This window comes from Astyanax mexicanus, chromosome 6 (assembly GCF_023375975.1).
Source record: "Astyanax mexicanus isolate ESR-SI-001 chromosome 6, AstMex3_surface, whole genome shotgun sequence".
In the NCBI taxonomy this organism is placed as follows: Eukaryota; Metazoa; Chordata; class Actinopteri; order Characiformes; family Acestrorhamphidae; genus Astyanax; species Astyanax mexicanus.
In genome coordinates this window covers 13,244,509-13,261,038 of record NC_064413.1, presented here as the reverse complement: position 1 = coordinate 13,261,038, position 16,530 = coordinate 13,244,509, and the positions used below count along the sequence as shown (strand labels likewise).

The following is a 16,530-nucleotide window of genomic DNA, read 5'->3' as shown; positions in this document are numbered from 1 at the left end:
CGAATTAGCTGCGCGAGGAACCGGAGATACTCCAGGTCCGCCTTCCTCGTGGCATTCCACTTTGCTACGTCCATAATTGGTCGAGTCTTATGTCACGATGGGGTGTGAAGGAGGAGGAGGACGTAAGTGCAAAGATAATACTTTATTAAATAAACAAAACAAACACAGAAAAGAAAACGGAATACATAAACTAAGGCTATGACTAAGGTAAAGACTGGGATACAAACACTAAGATACAAGGCTAGGCTACTAAGGCTAAACACTACAAACAGGATACACGGATAGATATACAGACTAGAAAACACAAAAGACTCGACACAGCACGTACAAACAGAGGGGCTTATATACAGGAGGAACACCTGGGCAGGGCTGATGAGGGGGCAGGGCTACAGATAAGACACAGGTGAGAACACTGATGGTTAGGGCAGGGCTAAGACGGTGACAGATACACAACAGAAACACGTGGCTGTGAACATATGACAGGAAAACAGAGGGGAGGAGCACTAGGGAACAAATGAGGGAGAAACATAACACAGACATGGGCTAATATGTAACACATAACATGTTTCATAAACTTCTTTATTTGCAAATAATTGTGAAGTTTACCCATACCCACTAGTTGAGATGTGATACTAAAATAAGCATAATGACACTAAAAACACAACAAGCAAAAATCATAATGTTAAGAGAGAAAACTTAAAACTTAAAAATTTAAAGAAAAAAAACTCTTCATAAAGGGAGCTAACGCTGCCTCCAGCCGGTCTGACCATAGATGCATGTTTTGGCCCATGGCCCTCACTAACAGCAACGCATGCTTTGATCGGGCTCGACGGCCAAGTGTATGAATGTAGAGCCCGTGGCTCGTATGCTTTGGCTTGTATGTTTGGGGACGTTCCCCGTGCAAGACTGGGCTCTACGCTTAAAAAAAAAAGAATAATGAATGATGAACTGAATGAATTATTGAATGTCCACAGTCACTGGTGCAAAGTAAAAAATACAATATTGTATTATGCTATTATTAATTAAACATTTCTTTTATTACAGGAAGTAGAAACCAGGTAAAGATCTGCCAGTGGGTATATTTAAAAATTTTACTTTTGGGGTTGGCTCCGCTCTGTCTTCAATGTACGACAGGATCTGCAGATCCCAGACATATCAAGTCCTGGGCCGATGACGGGGCCTACGCCAAAGACTCTATTAGAAATATAAATTGTTTCTATCTAACTTTCATGAAAAATATACGTGTACCGTATTTTTCGGGCTATAAGGCGCACTTAAAATACTTATTTTTTCCCAAAAATCGTCATTGCGCCTTATAATGCAGTGCGCCTTGTGTATGGATTTTGCTTGTGTTTACTGACCTCGATTTTTATGTGGTACACGGCGCTCTGTTGTGCAGAATTCCTCACTCACGCCAGAAAAAGATCCCCCTCTTGGGCTAGCGCGCGGTTACCTTTGACTGCCGTACTGCCTCTCGGCTGTGGTTCAGGGTAGCTAGTTTCCACTGTAGCTCCGTGGCCAGAACAAGGTGCCGGTAAACTTTCCTTTCCACCCGTTCTGGGGTAATAGCACAAACTGTTTCTTTTTAGCGCCCACTTCTAAGTAAAGTTAACCTCTTAACACGCGCTGGCCCACCGGCGGGCCAGAAATATTTAATATTTCATAACTGGCTGTGTTTCTGAATAGTTATGAACAGTTACAGGTTCAATATAGACATCCAATATACCATTTTAAAGCTTAGAATCTCTGCTTTTGAGCTATTTAGCCTATTTAGCGGAATATCCTTTCAGAAAATAAACATTTAGGGCGAAATATGCCTTGGTTATGATTTTAATCATTCATAACTCTCATATTTGCGTTTATCGTTCGTCCATATTTCATCGAATGCGGTCATGTCATACACCATTCGAACCGTCTGGCTCTCCGGATTCCAGAACTGTGCTTTTACTGTAGGATGTATGTTTCATGAATTAGAGCTGCGTCAGAGCGCATGTTTCCAGTAATAAAAGGCTCTCCTTTTGTCCTGGGGTAACCTCCGGTCACTGCCGCCACCCCCCGAACACACACCCGCGCTCAGCCACAGGTCCTACCTTCAAAACGCGTCCAGACTAAAGAGAATCCATCAATCCAGTCTCCTGTAATCCACAGTTATATCCAAACAGCGCTGGAAATCACTTCATCCAGAAATGAAACTTATCCAATCTTTATCTCTGTTTTAAAACCGTTTTATTCACCGAATTCGGCACAACACGCTATTATAGTCAGAAGCCTCGCGGAGTAATGCGGTACTTGCTGTGCTTCAACATAATATTATGGTCTGTCGGAGCGTTGCGGCTACCGTTGTCAGGAGCCTCGCGGAGTAATACGTACTTGCTGTGCTTCAACATAATATTATGGTCTGTCGGAGCGTTGTGGCTACCGTTGTCAGGAGCGTCGCGGAGTAATACGTACTTGCTGTGCTTCAACATAATATTATGGTCTGTCGGAGCGTTGCGGCTACCGTTGTCAGGAGCGTCGCGGAGTAATACGTACTTGCTGTGCTTCAACATAATATTATGGTCTGTCGGAGTGTTGCGGCTACCGTTGTCAGGAGCGTCGTGGAGTAATACGTACTTGCTGTGCTTCAACATAATATTATGGTCTGTCGGAGCGTTGCGGCTACCGTTGTCAGGAGCGTCGCGGAGTAATACGTACTTGCTGTGCTTGTTGATTTATTGCTCAGAGATGTTGTTATTTTTCACAGATATTGTGAAGGATTTATTGCTCAGAGTTATTGTTACTGATATAAATAAAGTTTCATTTAGTGCGCCTTATAATCCAGTGCGCCTTGTGTATGGACTAACACAAAAAATAGACCGTTCACTCATCGTGCGCCTTATAATACGGTGCGCCTTATAGTCCGAAAAATACGGTACTTATACGTGTACTTATACGATTCCTATCTCACAAAATTAGCATATCATGAAAAGGTTCTCTAAACGAGCTATTGACCTAATCATCTGAATCAACGAATTAACTCTAAACACCTGCAAAAGATTCCTGAGGCTTTTAAAAACTCCCAGCCTGGTTCATTACTCAAAACCGCAATCTGCCAATCTGCTGTCCAGAAGGCCATCATTTACACCCTCAAGCAAGGGTAAGACAAAAAAAAAGAAATTTCTTAACAAATAGGCTGTTCCCAGAGTGCTGTATCAAGGCACCTCAGTGGGAATTCTGTGGGAAGGAAAAAGTGTGGCACAACAAGAAGAGGTGACTGGACCCTGAGGAAGATTGTGGAGAAGGGCCGATTCCAGACCTTGGGGGACTTGCGGAAGCAGTGGTCTGAGTCTGGAGTAGAAACATTCAGAGCCACCGTGCACAGGCGTGTGCAGAAAATGGGCTACAGGTGCCGCATTCCCCAGGTCAAGCCACTTTTGAACCAGAAACAGCGGCAGAAGCACCTGACCTGGGCTACAGAGAAGCAGCACTGGACTGTTGCTTAGTGGTCCAAAGTACTTTTTTCGGATGAAAGCAAATTTTGCATGTCATTCGGAAATCAAGGTGCCAGAGTGTGGAGGAAGACTGGGGAGAAGGGATTGCCAAAATGCCTGAACTCCAGTGTCAAGTACCCACAGTGAGTGATGGTCTGGGGTGACATGTCAGCTGCTGGTGTTGGTCCAGGGGCGTGCACAGACATTTTGGGGGGCAAGTGCTCAGGGGGGAAAAAGGGCACTTTTTAGCACACGTGGAACACTTTCTTTATAAAGAAAATTACATGCACATGTTGAATGAAATTTGACTTTTATTTGTAACTTTCTCTAAACGTGAGTGGAAAAATGTCACACCACTCACGTTATCCATCATTGATTTGGGCTAGAGCGGCTAGTTTATCTGGTGACCAGTCAGCTAAAGATGCTTAGTAGTTTGATGCTGTATGAGACATTTTACTTTACAACAAAATGATTTCACGTCGGGCTTAGAGGGCAAACGGTAGGATTTTATTTGATGTGTATGTTACCTGGCTGGTGGGACACGGGGGAGAAGAAGCCTATCTGTTGGCGTGCGTGCTGTGCTGAAGACTCGCTGAACTAAACTGCTGCTGCAGCGCATCTAGTGTGCCTTGCACGGGGTCACGTGACAGAGGAAAAGAGAGGTCGGGTGTGTGCGAGCTGATTTCAGGGCATTCTGTTTTCACTCGTTTTTAATCGCTCAGATTTTCAAAAGATCATTTCAAACCGGCCTCAGTTAAATCTTAATAATAATAATCTAAAAAATATATAAAAAAAAAATATTTAAAAAAATGAAGTTTCAAAAGGGCACTTTGGTTGATAAAGGGCAGAGGTGGGGCCTCATGTACTAAAGGTGCGTACGCACAAAAACATTGCGTACGCCATATTTCACGCTCACGGTCAGATGTACTAAATTTGACTTGAATGTGAGAAAGTGAGTTCCCCCACGGCACTTTTGTCTCGGGCGTACGCATGTTTATTTGTCTGTATGTAATGTGTTTTTGTAATTTGACGACACTTAGAGGCGATGCATTGAAATTACAACTATTAAGATATCCTTTATTGGATAAAATAAAGTAAATTAATCAGACAATTTCATTGGCTTACTGAAATAATCGTTCAACATGTTTCCACTTAGCCTAGATTATATAAACATGCATAAAAGTTTGAGCTGGAGTTGTTGGAGATGGCAGCGTTGGCATTATTGGAAAATATTGCTAATGGCCAAATTCATTGAGAGCATATTTTCCGTGACCATTATGGTTTTTTGGCCCATGATGATGACTGACTTATAAGCCGTTTCAGATTTCCAAGAGGATAAGAAAACAAGCTGAGTGCGTGATGTGTGGCTTCTTGGTAAGCAACTCATTTAAATGAAAGCATTTATTATCCGTCCTAGAATAATACATTTAAAACATGGATAATTATTAGTTATTACGCTACGCGTCTAGCAACACTTTTCTTTCTTGACTTGCATATTATACTCTAACATATTATTATTGTTATTATTATTATAACATTATACTCTGCGTAATTGAAGGAGTCATGGCAGGTGTGATGTGTTCGTGCACTTGCGCTTGATTTCAAGTTAATTGTGATGTACTAAGAGAAAGTACGTGGGATTCTGCCTACGCACGGTTTGATAAATCCGGATTTTTTTGTGCGTACAGAACTTTTCAGGTCTAATCGTTCAACATGTTTCCACTTAGCCTAGATTATATAAACATGCATAAAATTTTGCGCTGGAGTTGTTGGAGATGGCAGTGTTGGCATTATGGAAAAATATTGCTAATGGCCAAATTTACTGAGAGCGCATTTTCCGTGATCATTATGTTTTTTTGTCCCATGATGATGACTGGCTTATAAGCCGTTTTAGATTTCAAAGAGCATAAGAGGATAAGAAAACAAGCTGAGTGCGTGACAGCTGGCTTCTTGGTAAGCAACTCATTTAAAGCATTTAAATGAAACCATTTATTATCCAGCTTAGAATAATACAATTTAAAACATGGATAATTATTAGTTATTACGCTACACGTATATAAGATTAATAATAACAATAATAATTATTATTGTTATTATTATAACAATAATAATTAGGTTAGGTTACATTCACCTAAAATGTGTCGCGAAAATGACCCAAACAACTGCAGTATCCTTCACTTTCGAAGAGACGGTGTCAGCTGATCTCACAACTAATCACCTCTGTGCACTGAGGGATGAGTCGTCAGTGTTTACTTTATACCTGACAGAGGGAAATGAGGGCAAAGTGACCCTGGATCAGACCTATATGATTAAAAATCTTGGGATAAAGATGAGAAGGCATACATAAATGCCAACACTGACATTTACAGGACACGCAACATGCCTGTAAGATAAAAAAATGAAACGGCATGAAACATAGTCTGTCGACCAAACGTTCAGACAAAGCTTGACGAGATCAGATCTGCAAAAGTCTTTGTGACTCTGCAGGGGCAAATAACATCAGTGAGTGTTTTAATAGCTGGGTAAACATTGCTTCATGAGAAAGGACTTCATATTAGTTTTTTCATAGTAACTGGGGGTAAAAATTTATTAACTTGCTGTTTTTAATATGTCTTAAAACAATTAAATAATAAAGTAATTAATAAGGACTGTAATGCGAGCAGAAATCAACTTAGAAACAACTAGTAAGAAGTGTAATTTGTTGGGATTACTTATTAATTTAATTAATTGTTAATGGGGACCTGCAGATACTAAAGGGTGATAATCAGAAACTGGTTGATAGCAAGCTATATTTTAAACTGACAAACTTAACAACTAACAATAACCTGTCTTACTGAGATGTTCCACAGCGAAATAAAAATTGAAAATATTTTATTTCAGAATATAATGTTTAAGCAAGCTAGGTTAGCTAATGTTATCTACTTTATTTCAGTGTGGAATGTTTTAGCTAGCTAGGTTAGCTAATGTTAACTACTTTATTTCAGTGTGGAATGTTTTAGCTAGCCGGGTTTGCTAATGTTAACTACTTTATTTTAGTGTGGAATGTTTTAGCTAGCTAGGTTAGCTAATGTTAACTACTTTATTTTAGAGTGGAATGTTTTAGTTACCATTAGCTAGACAGGTTAGCTAATGGTAACTACTTTATTTCAGAGTGGAATGTTTTAGCTAGTTATGTTAGCTAATGTTAACTACTTTTTCAGTGTGGAATGTTTTAGCTAGTTAGGTTAGCTAACTATAACTACTTTATTTTAGTGTGGAATGTTTTAGCTAGCTAGGTTAGCCAATGTTAACTACTTTTTCAGTGTGGAATGTTTTAGCTAGTTAGGTTAGCTAATGTTAACTACTTATTTCAGTGTGGAATATTTTAGCTAGCTAGGTTAGCTAATGTTAACTACTTTATTTTAGAGTGGAATGTTTTAGTTAGCCAGGTTAGCTAATGTTAACTACTTATTTCAGTGTGGAATATTTTAGCTAGCCAGGTTAGCTAATGTTAACTACTTATTTCAGTGTGGAATATTTTAGCTAGCCAGGTTAGCTAATGTAGGGTCTGTCCCAAAACCTAGGGAGCTCTCTATGTAGGCACTGACTACGTAGACAGATGTTTAACTAGACAGCGTTCTAACCGCCATCCAGCCTCATAAGACACATTATTGGGACTCTCTAGTTAGGCAGCGACTGCGTCACTACTTGGCCCCGCCCACAGCACGCGCCCACTGTTTACTTACCTCAGCAGCGGGAACCACCTCATCACCCTACCGGCATTATGGACGCACCTCTTGCCGTTTTTATATTGCAATTTTAATAGTTTTTGCGCTGCAGGAAGAGCGACAGAGACGCGAAAGCCGTCATGCTGCAGCCAGACGCCGAAATTTGAGAAGAAGAGCGCTGATTTCTGCCCTTGAACAGGGAAGATCTGTTCAGAGGTAAAAACTTTCCTCTTATACACTGAGGTAAAAAATCATCTATTAATACTCCCCCACCCCCTAATTAATTAACTGTAAAAACTATGGCTGTAGCTCAGATTTTTTATGAGGTAAAAACTTTCCTCTTATAAACTGAGGTAAAAAATCAACTAATAATACTCCCCCCCACCCCCAATTATTTAACTGTAAAAACTATGGCTGTGGCTCAGATTTTTTCTGAGGTAAAAATGTTCCTCTTATACACTGAGGTAAAAAATCATCTATTAATACTCCCCCCACCCCCAATTATTTAACTGTAAAAACTATAGTACTGTATAAACAATTAGCTAATTAAGCCATTATTATTATTATTATTAATATTAATAATTATAATAATCATTATGATAATTATTATAGCAATATGTACATAACACTAAGAAGCATACCTACATTGTTTATTTAATACAATTATATTGATTAGATAGTTATAATCAAGCTGATACAGCATTCAATTAATTGAAAATTGTGGGGAAAAAAAGTTTATATGCAGACAGACAAATGCTGTCTTTTAAGCCTAAAAGGTATATTTAAAGGATAGCATTAATCTGTTTTTGCAAATACGCATTTTATTTTATGCTAACTTAAAAGTGATACTATACTATAACTATTCACATGCAGACAATTCATTTATTAACAATAAATAAATAAATACATAAATAAATAAATACACAAACAGCATATATAAAATCTATTTTTCATTTCTTGCAGGGAGAAAGACCTTCAAGATACTGTTCTCTGAATACAAGTGTACCACTTTTGAGAATATTTCTGGACGACACCCAAGACACCAAGCCTGACTTTCGCCTGACCCGTGAATCCCTGAAAGTGCTTTTTCAACTTATCAAGCACGAAGGCACCCATGGTTGGGGGGGGACCATTGAGGTGTTAGTTTTTCTTTTTTGGTTGGCCTGTGGCACATCATACCGCGTTGTTTCCCGTGCTTTTGCTATGCCCCGTTCTACAGTGCACCGTGTAATTCACAGAGTGGCCAGTGAAATGCGGCAAATCCTACCCAAAGTAATCCGGCACCCAAAACCCGAAGAACTGCAGAGCATCTCTGATGGCTTCGTGTGGCTGGGAAACCATACAGCTTTTCACTCTGTAGTGGGTGCCATAGATGGGTGTCATGTGCGAATCAAAGCCCCTGGAGAACCTGATGCACAGTGCTACAGAAACCGGAAGCTCTACCCATCTGTGCAATTTCAGGCTGTCTGTGACCACCAGGCAACGTTTCTGGATGTTTTTATTGGCTTTCCTGGCTCAGTACATGATGCACGGGTGCTCTGTCACAGCATTCTGTATCGGCAGGCCACTTTCCCACCCAGAGGCTACATGATACTTGGTGATGGTGGGTACCCATGCATCTCTTAGCCCATAGCCCTCATCACTCCATTCAAGAAGCCTGTCAGAGGAGAAGAGAGGGTGGCCTTCAATAGGCATCATGCAAGGGCACGTTCTATAATTGAACGTGCTTTTGGGATGCTGAAGACCAGATGGAGGTCAATTTTCCTGCATGCCCAAGAGGTAAATCCAAGGTTTGTGCCAGAGGTGATTGCTGCCTGTGTCACTCTGCACAACATCTGCATGGCAGCGGGAGATGTTGTTCAGCCTGAGGAGGAAGCAGATGAAGATGAGGAAGCTGATGTGCAGGAAGAAGACATCACAGCTGTCAGTGGCCACCAATTACGGGAGCAACTTTGTGCCAACATTGCTGGTGTCCAGTGATTTTATCAAACTGGAAACAAATAGATCAGTTTGGTTTTCATTAACTGTTACATTTGCACTGTAAATATTTTTATGTAAATATTGTACATGCCTCAATCATTTTTGTTTAATGTTCTAGTTTAACATGTCTTATTCCATTGTCTTATTTGTTGTACTTTAAACCAGTTCACTTGTTCTACTCACTGTTAATATTAGTCTTGTTCTGTTAGTGTGTTTAGAATAAAAAATGCAAACACTTCAAGAGTATGAATTTCAGCAAGTGTTAATCTACAACGAACAACCCATTAAGTAAATTTCGGTATAGAATACCTGCAAGGCATGCATTAGTTTACCATGACTGCTTTTTAAAAAAAAAAAAACACACACACACACACACACACAAATGACAGTTCTTAAAACAGCAACTTTAATTTTTGAATATGCATGAATAAATTAGTTAATTTTATTAACAAGCTTTTCTAAGAGATTATACAAGCGGTCTGACCGCTCCTGCTCTGCTCTCTCTTGCCTCTCTTCTCTCTCCCTCTCTCTCTCCATGTCCTCTCGCAGGAGGTCAAGAAGAGTTCCCTGCCGCTTCCTTCCTCTCTGCTCAGACAACGGGGATGCCACAACAGAAGATGGCCCTGGTTCCTCCTCATTAGATGAGGCTATTAGCAAAGGTGGTGTGACCGATGGTCGATTGCCAAGAGCCTCATCCATGAGGCTGAACCAGGGCCAAGTAGCTGCAGTGGCTTCCCCATTGTCTGTCCCACTCCCTGAAGGCGGACACTTCAGCTCCTAAAATAAAATAAAACCTGTAATCTAACCTCAATCTGCTATCCTCTCTAATTGAATTATACTTTAACATCAACAATTATTAACATACGTAAACTACACTCAAATCAGTACATAAAAATCTATAAAATACATTGTTCATTATTCTACACAATTTCAGGTTAATCTTTGAACTTACTTTGTACTTTTTTTTAGATTGTCCCATTTTTTTCTGGCTTGTTGGGGCATAACTTTGTCCGCAAGCCCCAATTCCAGAAGAATAGTCCTGTCAAAGAAGAAACAAAAACAAATTATGGCATTAAGATGCTTTATAGTTCAGGAAAATATTTTGCAATATCTACCTACATTTTTTTATTAGTTTAGAAAGATACCTAAATGCATGAATGTATAACTTAAGCAATTATTAGCTTAATATTAGCTTAGTTATACTGTAACTGACAATGCATTAGTTACGTATTAACTATTTAGTTTTCTAAAGCAGGCTTTCTGTCAACTTATTTGCCACAAACCTATAGTTTTATTACTGTAATCATAAGCAGTTAGCTAGCTGGTTGGATTAATGTATCAAATTCTAACAGCTGCATCATTTAAGATGCAATATAATAATTATATACTATCGTTAAATAACTAACTAGTTTGGCTAAAATAAGCCCTTACTTCCAAGCTGAGAGAGCGGAGTTTTTCTCCCCAGTGAAGAGCCTCTCCTTCTCTATGCGAGCCTTTATAAAGGCTTCTATTGCTGATCTGGTCCCTAAAAGAGTGGAAGTAATTTGTATATCTGAACACTGGCTATCACGTTAAACAGCCCACATACAGATTGTATAAACCCGACAGGTCTAACTAACTATAAAGAAAGGGTTAACTGAGTTAACTAATAAAATTTTACGGCGACTGATAAAAAAGCGCTGAATATCGCCAGTGAGGTTACTTAGCTATTGAGCTAACAGGCTAGTTAGCATCAGCCCATCTAAAACAATGCACTGGCGCTTCAAAACCCGCTAGCATAAATGCTAACACCTCGATATATAAAAAACTGGAAAACGGCCACCAACTAACCAAAACTACAAATAAAACGCTAATTTATGTTATTTTATGCCAAGAAAACTCATGAAACACCATACTTACGCTATAAAAACTTAAATAACTTACATTTGAAAATGACTTCGCCGCTGGCCGATCCACTTCCGTCCGCCATGATGGAAGAAGTTGAGCTACGCTGTGCTGCCCCGCGCTGCATCATGGGATTGCCTTACCGGCTGAGGAAGGGTCTAATGCTCTCTTATTACAGGGTCAGAATAAGGTATCTTAGTAGACAGCATTTTAAGGTATCTAAGAATTGGGACAGCCCAGGGGCGCAGATGGAAATTTTGAACTGGGGGGACCAAGCTGTAAAATCATATATATATATATATATATATATATATATATATATATATATATACGTATATATATATATATATATATATACGTATATATATATATATATATATATATATATATATATATATATATATATATATATATACGTATATATATATATATATGCTGCAATAAACTTTAGAATATTCACTTTTCTGATCAACACTAGCCATACTGAAACTGTTATTGGTCTGGTATGTCAATATGTCCCCAGTGCCATCTGCGCGCATTCTTACACCATGATGCCAAATCATTGACAGCCTATTCCATATCACACACCAAAACTTCATGCCTTCTGCAAATTTTTATTTTAACATTTGCTGAGGTCAACAAGATGAAAAATCTGAATCTCAGCACAGAAACTTGAAAAAAACTGAAAGAAACTGTATTATAACAAAAAATCAAAGAACCTATGTGCAAAAATAATAATAACAAAATAACAAAAAATAACAAAATAAAATTGAAATAATTCACAAACATGCCTTCATGTAAATGATTATAAGATTATAAGAACCAGAACAAATGCTTACTAAAATAACATCATAATAACATCATACATAAAATCAATGGAGAGAGCCGCTGCATGCCTCGGTGCATGCCGGGTTGCGTTGCGTTTAATGCAGCTCCGCCCTCCGGCCGCCGCACTGTGTCCAGTCCAGCCAATCAGGGAAAAGCAGGCTGCGTCCAGCCAATGAGGGAAGAGCAGGCTGCGTCTTCACACACACACACACACACAAGCCTCTTACACACACACACACACACACACAGAACAGGCGCCTTTCAACCACAGAAGAGAAGCTGAAAGCGGCAGAATATGGATTTATAGAGCTATAGGTTACAGTGAGGTTGGTAAAAAAATAAAAATATTAAACTTATGACTGTCTACTTCTGTTGCTTCATTTTAATTAAAAAACGAGCAAGGAGATCCAGCGCAGCGGATTGCGTTGAAAAAAAGTGCCAGTGGACACGTACCGTAAGGAGCTGGTAACTGCCTGTGTCTGTAGTCTGTACAGGCAGTTACCAGCTCCTTAGAACCCCGGACTTGAGAAGGTGCGTTAAATTTACATTGGAACTGTTAGGTTAGCTAACTATAACTACTATATTTCAGTGTGAAATGTTTTAGCTAGTTAGGTTAGCTAACTATAACTACTTTATTTTAGTGTGGAATGTTTTAGCTAGCTAGGTTAGCTAATGTTAACTACTTTTTCAGTGTGGAATGTTTAAACTAGTTAGGTTAGCTAACTATAACTACTATATTTCAGTGTGGAATGTTTTAGCTAGTTGTGTTAGTTAATGTTAACTACTTAGGGTCAGGGCGTTTCTCACCAAAACGTCATGCTCAACATTAGCCGTAGTTGTGGATGCGTAGATGACCTCTACTGATATGGGACACTAACTTTCCCATTCAAAAGTATAGGAGAGAGGATGTGCAAAGAAGTCATGGAACTTCAGGGTAGGGGCAGTATTTTGACCAAAGTTGACCAGCCACTTTGGTATCACCATGAAACTTCTTTTAGTGCTCCGATCCCACCCATAGGTGGGGGGTGTGTCCTAGGGGGGTGTGGCTATCTTACCAAGGTGTCATGGTGACTCTTAGGTCATATATGTCCTAACCATAGGGGGTCCGCCCACATTACCAAAGTGTCATGAGTGACGTCACATGACGGTTAGGTAATGTGGGTCCTAACTACACCCAAATGGGGTCCCAAAAATGACTAAGTCCCAAATCACTCAGGTTGACGCCCCCAATCGGTAGGCGGGGTCTGGGGCGGTGCCACACCCCCCCAACAGGTCCCCGGGGGCCCCGGACCAGCTTTGCGTCAAAGCACTTCGGATCACTCCCAGAGTCGGCGGGAGGGTCCGACACGCCCCCCCGGGCCCCCCCCCCCAGACTCGGGGGCCGATCCGAGCACTTTCGACTCGGAGCGATTTCTGGACCAGAGAGGCAAGGGGTACCCCTTAGGTGTTTGCCGGCTCGCTCAGCCGAGGCTCTCTGAGCGTTTGGCAAAGCGTGATACGTTTGCCTAAGTCTTTTGTATGGTCAAGACAGGAAGGGTATTCTTCAAGTTTTGTACCAGATGAGTGCAAGTCATGGGATTGTGAGCTTGAGGACACCTTGGTTATATATAACACTAATGTAATATTAAGCCCTAACCACGAAAAATTTACTGGCCAGATTCTCCACCAGGGGCCCACGACTCGCGCTCACGTCCAACTCCCGCTTCGGTTAGGTGACCGGAACTCTACTTGGAGTTCCCGCCCCCCCTGAGGGGCGGGGCTCCGATATGCGGTGCGGCACGTCCCCTTCTACCAGCCCGCAAAGTACCGGACCCGTACGTCGATAAAAAGTACTATAATAGTACTTTGTGAAAATCCACCAGGCCTGCACTTAGGCTTATGGCCTGCGAGAAGGCCTCACTTTACAAAAAGTTGTTTTATTGTGCAAAAAAAGAAGGCAAGGTCGCAGGGCCCGCGGGACCTTCGCACACGCATTCGGCTCGGTCGGTCGGCGCGTGCCCGATTTCGGTGGCCCTGGGTCGAAAGGTCAATAAAATATGGTCATATGACTCTTTCGTAATATCGGCCACTTATGTAATATTATGTCCTAACTTCCAAAATCCAAATGCCAGATTCACCACCAGGGGGTCACGACTCACGCTCACCTCCAACTCCCACTTCGATTAGGGGCTCAGAACTCTACTTGGAGTTCTGGAGGGGCGGGGCTCGGACACGAGTAGCGGCACGGGTTGAGGACGCGCCCCTCCGAATTTGAAGGCGGTACCGCCCTCCTGAAAATAGTGTCAAAATAGCCAATTTCCCAAACCGGGAGGCTGTTAGACTTTTGTACCTTAAGAGGACTTTGCCGTTTTCGAGGTTTAAAAACCATTCAAAAGTGAACGGAAAGTCGGAGGCTCGCGAAACTCGGATACGCGGTAAAGGGCCGAGGGACGAGCGACATATCGAAATTTCGGGTCTGAATGTCGAAAGGTCGCCGAGGGACGGCCCCCGACATTTCTGCCTATGGGCGTTTGAATGGGACTAAAAAAATTTCGGGGCCTTCCTACGGAAGGCGAGGTCGCAGGGTCACGAAAGTCGGCGTGCCGGAGCGGGCCGACGAGCCGCAACTCATACGTGCGTCTGGGGCCCCTCGCTCCAAGGGCCTCCGAGTTATGGCCGTATACTCTTTGGTAATACGATGACTTTAGTGTAATATTTGGCCCTAACCTCAAAGGTCAACAGGGGTCAAAATGACCTCTAGGGCACTTGTCGCGCGCTCTCGTCCAACTCCCGCTTCGATTAGGGGACCGGAACTCTACTTAGAGTTCCCGCCCCTCGATATGCGGTGCGGCACGTCCCCTTCTACCAGCCCGCAAAGTACCAGACCCGTGCGTTGACAAAAAGTGCTATAATAGCACTTTGTGAAAATCCACCCGGGCCAGCACTTAGGCTTATGGCCTGCGAGAAGGCCTCACTTTACAAAAAGTTGTTTTATTGTGAAAAATAGAAGGCAAGGTCGCAGGGCCGTGGGACTGACCACGCGTTCGGCTCGGTAAGTCGGTGCGCGTGCCCGAATTTGGTGGCCCTGGGTCGAAAGGTCACTAAAATATGGTCATATGACTCTTTTGTAATATCATGCCACTTAAGTAATATTAAGGCCTAACTAAAATTTACTGCCCAGATTCTTTGTCTCGGGGCCACGACTCGCGCTCACGTCCAACTCCCGCTTCAGTTAGGTGTCAGGAACGATACTTCCTGAGGAGTGTCATTCTCCTCATAGCTCCCCATTCAAAATGGAAGTCCAAAAATGAATGGGGCTTCTATGGCAACCACCATTTCCGGTCAACCTAGGGATAAACCGTTTGGTCATTTGGTGCGTCTCGTCGAGGCGACCCACCCGGTCAAGTTCGTAAAAACCACTTTGGTAATCAAAGACCGTTTTGTAATATAAGTCCTAACAACTTGCCTTTCTTCATCTGAACGAGTCGTGTGACACTCTTTTGGTGTTTTTAGGACGTTTCTGTCAAATTTGGGATGTTTTAGGGCTTTTATTACATAAGGGTCTCGTATTACCAAGAGGGTTTTTCAGCAATTGTAGCCAAACTATAGGTCCCACCTACATATAACCTACACCTACGTGTTGGGGAAGGGTAGGCGAGTCGTTTGACACTATTTTGGAGTTTGTAGGACGTTCCAGTCAAATTTGGGATGTGTTAGGGCTTTTATTACATAAGGGTATTGTCACGGGACTATTAAGGACTGGCCCCAAGTGCAAAGAGGTAAGTAATATTTGTGTAAGGATTATGTAAGGATTTATGGATGTGAAGTGGTGTGAGAGGGACTGCTTTATACTCCCAACCTTGACAGTGCTGGGCCAACACTCTACTCCTGCGCCACTGTCAAGGACAGGCAGCTGTTGGAATAACACCCTCTTAACTGAGGAGGGAAAAAGGCGGGAAAACTAAACAAAGGAGATGCCACATGGCATTGCTCAAACAAAGGAAACGCAAACAAACTAAAAAGGAAACTTAAAACTTATTTCTTTTGAGCTCTTTTCTTTTTCTTTCTTTCTTATTTCTTATTTCTTTATTTCTTTGTTTCTTTTGTAAGTTTTTGCTTTCTCTTCAGATCTCTTATTTTCCTCTCTTTTTTATGAGATCTTTTCTTTTCCTTTTATTTTCTTTTTATTTTCTTTTATTTTCTTCAGTACCCTATGTTACCGGTCACCCCTCTACAAAGGTGTGGCAAGAGTGTGCTGCTTTCCTTGGTCTTATATACCAGTGCCAGCAGGTGTGTCTCGTTTGCACTGATTACCTTCTGGCATTCTGGGGTTTTTGTGCTCGCCCCCTGCTGGCCGCTGGCAGCACTGGCCGACCCCTTACAGGGCCCCCTCCCCTAGGGACGGCCCCAGAAGTACCCAAGCCCGCAGCACGTGCTTGTCGGAACTCCCTGATAAGTTCTGGGTCAAGAATGTGGCGTGCTGGAACCCAAGACCGTTCCTCTGGCCCGTAGCCCTCCCAATCTACCAGATACTGGGTACCACCCTGCACTTTGCGGCAGTCCAGGAGGCGGCGAACAGTATATGCTGGGGAGCCATCAATAAGACGAGGAGCGGGAGGATGGGCCGGAGGAGCCCCAGCCCCACAAAGGAAGGGTCTGAGGCGAGAAACATGGAATGTAGG

At 41.9% G+C, this 16,530-nt stretch overlaps 1 long non-coding RNA gene across 2 annotated transcripts; it reads right to left on the bottom strand.

The window, feature by feature from the left end:
* Positions 1-8,255: 8,255 nt before the first annotated feature.
* Positions 8,256-11,268, bottom strand: LOC125802389 (uncharacterized). 2 transcript variants are annotated; one of them, XR_007439453.1, is made up of 3 exons: positions 10,589-11,268; positions 10,110-10,196; positions 8,256-9,041 (listed from the first exon to the last, which is right to left on the bottom strand). It is a non-coding gene; the product is annotated as an uncharacterized LOC125802389 (long non-coding RNA). The 2 variants fall into 2 exon arrangements; XR_007439454.1 differs by having other exon boundaries at positions 11,081-11,268.
* Between the last annotated feature and the right edge of the window lie 5,262 nt (positions 11,269-16,530).